Source organism: Cebus imitator, unplaced genomic scaffold, assembly GCF_001604975.1.
Source record: "Cebus imitator isolate Cc_AM_T3 unplaced genomic scaffold, Cebus_imitator-1.0 Scaffold384, whole genome shotgun sequence".
NCBI classification, from domain to species: Eukaryota; Metazoa; Chordata; class Mammalia; order Primates; family Cebidae; genus Cebus; species Cebus imitator.
Genome location: NW_016107699.1, coordinates 1,286,005 through 1,292,511, shown reverse-complemented (window position 1 = coordinate 1,292,511; position 6,507 = coordinate 1,286,005).

The window sequence follows — 6,507 nt, the reverse complement described above, 5'->3', positions numbered from 1 at the left end:
AGCTCACAGCGCGGCCCCCGGCTGGGCTCCGGGGAGGGGCGCTGGCCCCGCCCCGCGGGACAGGTGTTCGCCCACCTGGGCCCGGACCCAGAGCCGGGCAGGTGCTCACCGCGCCCGCCCTCCACGCCAGCAGCGCCTGGGGCCCCGGGCCCGTGAGGGGCGCGCCGGACGCGGGAGCGGAGGAGCGGCGGCGCTTTGAGGATGAAGGGCACGGCGGGCGGTCCCAGTGGGCGCGGCCCCGCCAGGCGTGAAGTCACCGCGAGCAGCGGGCGCACCCCCGCCCTGTCTCCTGGGCCTCGGAGCCCCAGGCTGCGCCCCGCGGCGCGCACCCGTCGGTCAGGTTCTAGGCTCCTGGCGGCGGGGGAGGGGGAACCCCGGGGGGAATGGGGACTGGGAGCTTCCCGCGGGGGGTGCCCCGACGCCCGCGCCCCCCGGCGATGCCCCGGCCCCGTAGGTGGGGGTGACCTCACTGCCCGTCCAGGCGGACCCCGCCCGCGCCAATGGGCCCCCGCCCACCTACCGCCCGCAGGCAGAGGCTGTCCTCCCCGCCGCGGGGTCCTTTGGCTCAGGGAAGGCGGGGCAGCCAGCCAGCTGCCCGGAGGTGGGGGGGAGGTACTCAAACGTCCCCTCGCCAACCCCAACCCCGCCCTACTGCCCTCAATCCCGCCCCTTCTGGAGTTTCCTGTTAGAGTTCCCACGGGCGAAGGGACCCATCGTCCGCGCCTGGCCAGCCCCAGCGCCCTCGCGAGGCGGAGGTCCCACAGTGGGAACCGGGGCTGCAGTCACCACTGGCACGGCAGGGGGCACAGGGTGTCCGGGAAGGGCCTGCGCCCTTCATCCTCAAAGCGACGCTGCCCCTTGGCTCCCAGTTCCTGTGGTTTTCCTTTCCTTTCTGGGTCCCCAGCCTGTGAGCACCGGCTAGGCAGGTGGGCCAGAGGTGCCCGAGCAGAGCCAGGCGCCGGGGCCGTCCGGGTTTGGGTCTGGCTTCCGCACTGGCCGCAGTCTTCTTCCCCGGCCGGCAAAGTCTCCGAGCCCCATTCCCGCCGCCGCTGGCCGGAGGGTCGGGTTGGGCGAGGAAGATAGAAAAACTCCCCCCAATACCCTGCTCCCGCCCCCAGGACGCCCACTCCGGTCACGCGCTGGGCAGGCCTAGTGCCCACTGATTTGCCAATCAGGCCTGTGCCCCAGGCGTGTCGGAGGGGTCTCCTGGGCCAGGGGCTTGAGGCGGGGAGTGGGGTGGGGAGGGTGCAGAGACACTGGAATCCCTTTCTGCTGGGGGCGGGATGGACATCAGGAGGGGCCACTGCCCCACAGACGACCCCCAGCAGAAGACTGGGGGCTTTGGCCAGCGCAGGCTCCACCCGTCCCGACCCTCGAGGCAGGGAGGCCCCACCCGCCGTCGGACAGGTTCTTGGCTTCACCCTGCTTCCGCAAACGTTTCCGGGTGCAAAGCCCCTCTGGGCTGGGGTGGGATGGGGGAGGGGAGCCCTAGGATGGGGTTTTGTTTTCCTCCAAAGGCATCAGGTGCCCAGGACCAAACTCCTCCCCCCGACCCGCCTCCCGCCCTTCCCTGGCTTCTATTTCCAGCTCTCCTTGGCTATTTATAGCTGTGTCCATCTGGCAATTGCGTCAGTCCGGGTCTGGCTTCGGCCGGCGATGCCAACGGTGCCACCAGTGCCCCCACATCCCCCTACCCTTCCCGGGCATTCACCTGCCCTTCGAGGTCCTAGCTGGAGGCCCCAGGTGTGTAGGGGACAGGAGGGTGTTCTGCAGGTGCGCTCAGCCCCGAGTGCGAGGTGCAAGTGCTGGAGAGCAGTGGGAGGGCACTGGACTCGGTGGGGGGCAGCAGAATTCTGGAGGGGAAGGAGTAAGCCGTATCTTCCCCTTTCCTTCCCAGAGCTTCCTCTTGGGAGCTGCATGGGGACAGGCCACTCTTCCTTGGTTTCACAGGTGGTGTCTGCAGAGATGCCCTTGGGCCTAGTACCCCCCATCCCCTGCACCTTCCAGAATGAAGGCCCTTCACTGAGTTCCCCTCCTCTTACCCTCCCAACCCCGCCAACTGAGGCTGCCCTTTCCTCAGCATCTCACTGAACTCCAGTTCAGCTCCAATGCCTCTCCCCTCCCTGAGACCACCCCCCACCCAGAGCCCTCTGGAGGGGGACATTGGAGGGCTCTGAAGCGAGACAAGTCTCCCCGCTCAGTTTGGAAGGACTGAAGGGTGCCCACCCAGGCAGCTGCCTGGTGTTTGGTGAAGGCCTTCCCTGGCATCACCCTGCTTGAAGGTGGCGGGCACAAGCATGTTCCCTTCATCCTACCAGGGTCCCCTCTGAGTTCTGGTCCTCATAGTCAGAGGCCACTTGCTTCACAAAGCCATCATCACACTTTCAGGGGCCCAGCTCCTTCCATAAAGGCTCCTGTCTAGACCCATTCCCAGGGCAGGAGTGGGCCCTGGGACCTTGGGCTGCTTCACCCCTGGGCCAGAAGGGTGTGCTTTCTCTGGAGGGAATTGCATTGCCAAACCCCAGCTGCCTGGAGGGATCATTGAGTTTTCCCACTCTCAATCCTGCCCCTCCTGGAGTTTCCTGGGCCACGCCTGGCCAGCCCTAATGCCCTCCAAGAGGCAGAGGTCCCACAGTGGGAACCGAGGCTGAAGTCACCACCTGGCACAGCTGGGGGCTCAGTGGTGTCCAGGAAGGTCCTGTGCCCTTCATCCTCAAAGCGCCACTGCCCTTTGGCTCCCAGTTCCTGTAGTTTTCCGATCCTCTTCTGGGCCCCCAGCCTGTGAGCACCAGCTAGGTAGGTAGGCAAGAGGTGACCAAGCAGAGCCAGGCACCAGGGCCATCTGGGCCACACTGGCCACAGTTCGTCCTCCCCCAAGCCAGCAAAGTCTCCGAGCCCCATTCCTGCCGCTGGCCGGAGGGTCAGGTTGGGCGAGGAATCACACAGGGCATTCGTTGTGAAGCTCCGCTGAGAATCAGCCTCTACAATCCGGTCTGTCTGTGCAGGGCCAGCCCTGCGCCCTGTGCCCTGCGCCTTTCCTGGGAGGTCGGGGCAACCTCTGTTCATGTCCATTTTGTAGGCTCCTGAAAGACTCCACGGCTTCCCTTTAGTGGCAGGCCTCCCCTCATCTTGTCCCCAAGGAGCCACTCCTCTTAGACACTCCCCCAGCCCGCCCACCATTCAGAGTCTCATCCAGCTGCACCCTCTTCCCATAGGGCCTTGCCTTGGCCAGAGGCCGTCAGCTGCTGCCTGGCCCCCAGCAGGGCGCTCCTCCCTCCACTCTTCCTCCCATGCTGTGGACATTTGCCCGCGTGCCCCCAGCCCCTCCAAACACAACCTGGCCTTCAGAGGCCAAAACTCTGTCTCCTCCTGGAAGTCTTCCTGAGAACTGGCTCTCTGCTCTTTCTCCTGCTCGGAATCTCTTCCATTCTGAGCCCTGGAAGGGCCTTGGTAAGTCCATCCACAGGAGTACAGTGGGAGCTGGCAGGGGCGCCACTGAGACCAGCCTCCGGGTCACTTCCAGGCACTGTTTGGCAGGCAGAGGAATGGTGCCTGGGAGACCAGGAACCAAGCCCAGCCCCAACTTTGCCCTTGACCCTCTAAGGGACATTGACCAAGCCCGCTCCTATCCCTGGGCCTTGGAGAGGGTTTAACTGGGTCTCTCCTGTGATGTCCCACTCCAGGACAGTTAGTATGTGGCTTATTCATTGGACATTCACTGGGTGCCTTCTATATGCAAAGACCAGGTGTCTGTTTGTAGTCCAATGGAGAATGGAGGTAAGCACACGGCTTCAATATAAGACTAACAGAATGTTACGTTATTACCCACCCATTCATGTCCTATCCACCCATCCTTCCTTCCCTTCTACTCCCTAGCCACCCATCCACGTGTCTATTTATGGATACTCGTTTATGTATCCATTTATCCATCCATCCACCCTACTCATCCTTCCATCCGTTCATCCATCTGCCCATCCATCCATCCCATCCATCCATCCATCATCCCTCCCACTCATCCCTCCCCCATTCATCCATCTACTCATCCACCCGTGTATACATCCACTTATCCATCCATCCACCCACCCCTTCAGCACCCTACCCATTCATCCATCCATCCACACACCCATGTATCCACCCACTTATTCACACATCCATCCATCCATCCATCTACCCACCCGCCCATCCACTCCACTCATTTCTCCACCCATCCATCCATCTGCCCACCCATCCATCCATCCCTCCACCCATCCATTCATCCATCCATCCACTCATACATCCACCCATCCACTCACCCACCCATCCACCCCACTCATCCCTTCACCCATTCATCCATCTGCCCACCCATCCATCCATCCCTCCACCCATCCATCCCTACACCCATTCATCCATCCATCCACTCATACATCCACCCACCCACCCACCCATCCACCCCTCATCCCTCCACCCATTCATCCATCTGCCTATCCAGCCAGCCAGCCAGCCAGCCACCATTCATCCATCTGCCCATCCATAAATTCACCTATCCATCCATCCATCTCTCCCTCCCTCCTCCACCCATCTACCCACCCATCCAAGACCCATCTAGCACCTAAAGCGCTTGGCCTTGGGGGAGACACAGGTGTAGGCAGGACATCAAGCCTTTAGGGGACCCTGTGTAGCAGTTAGAGGCCAGCTCACCAGTGTTCAACTCTTGCTTCATCACCTACTTTGGGCAGCTCTTGGACTTATAGGAGCCTGGTTGAGTTGGTAAATGAGACCCCCTCTCTCCATTTGGAGTCCTACACTGCCCCCAGGGTCCTGAGACCTGTGTGCCCCAGATGTTCATCCTAGTAGAGGCCCTGTCACCCACCTCCTGCAGCTGCAGGTGCCCCCATGCACGAGAGGTAGGGGAGCACCTTGGTGCTGCTTTGAGTCAGCCGTCAGCTCTTTCCAGACCTCAGTTTTATTGACTGCCGGGGGCTGCCAGAGTTATAAATAGATGTTCTTCAGCCAAAAATAGCCTTTCGGGAGCATCAGACTATGTTTCTAGCTTTCCTCCTTTTTGAAGACTCTTAAGGACGCAGGATTAAAGGCCCCTGCCACCTCCTGCAGCCCCCAAGAAGGGGCTGGCCCCCTCCTCTTCTCCTCTCTTGCTTCCTCTTCCTCCCATCTCATGAGTGCTCACACGTACATGATCTGGACACTGTCACTGGTTGGGAGAGGTCCTTGGGATGGAAGAAGCTGCATGAGCCAGAGGGCTGTGTGGTGAGCACTGATCTGGTATCTTCCACTGAGGTGTGAGTACGCCTCAGCCCAGGCTGCACACACACTGTGAATCTTTGCAGCGTGTGGGACTGGTAGCAGCCAGGTCTGCCCTGGGGCAGGGGGGTGGGGGCTGCAGGCCGGGTTGGGGCTGCCTCCAGGGAGAGGAACCTGGAGGCTGGGGACAAGCCTGGGGGAGACAAACCAGTACTTCCTACCATGTACCCAGGTGTGCCTTGGATCCTTGTACGATGTGCACATTACCTAAGATTTGAAAAGTTGGTTGGAGGCTGGGCGTAGTGGCTCACACCTGTAATCCCAGCACTTTGGGAACCGAAGTGGGCAGATCACTTGAGGTCAGGACTTTGAGACCAACCTGGCCAACACAGTGAAACCCCATCTCTACTAAAAACACAAAGATTAGCCAGGTGTGGTGGCACGTGCCTGTAATCCAGCTACTTGGGAGGCCGAGGCAGGGGAATCGCTTGAACCCGGGACTTGGAGGCTGCAGTGAGCCAAGATTGCGTCACTGCACTCCAGCTGGGGTGACACAGCAAGACTCTGTCTCAAAAAAAAAAAAAAAAAAAGAAAAAGAAAAAGAAAAGCTGGTTGTAGATAACATATACGGCTAAACCCGTTTCTGCTGGTCTGTGCACGCACCCACACACATGCATGCAAGCACACTAGGGATGGGAGGGAAGTGTCCGACTTCACACTGGGATTGCAGGAGTGCGGGAGCTGATGGGTAACACTGCGGTTTTATTTTATATCGTTTTAAGTTATTTAAGCTTCTATTACCACGTAACAGCTGAAACAGCGTTTTCCACCCTAAAAGTGCAGCTGAGGACCTGTGCCCATGCCTGGCCCCAGGGCCTGTTCTCAGAGCAGGGCCACAGTATGAGCCCGGGGCAAGTTTCCAGACCCAGCACACCAGGGGCCTGGCCTCAGGGAGCCTCAGGCCTGCTCTCCCAGCGGCCTCTGCTCCTACCCAGCCCACCACCAGTCTGAAGGAAGAGGCAGCCAGTCGTGGGGAAAACATCCACTTTAAGCTTTATTACAACACATTGTCTCCAAATACAAAGGGAGGGGCCAGGAGAGAAGGTGCGGCCGGCCGTGGAGGGAGGGGCTCCAAGGGGGGCTGGAGAGCCGGCAGCCCAGTCCACAGAGACTGGAGGCTCGGCGGGGGACCTGCACCCACTCCTCCGCTGGACTTCCCAGCAAATTACAGGAGGGGCCAGGTCCATTGTGAGGCATTCCCAGTGCCAG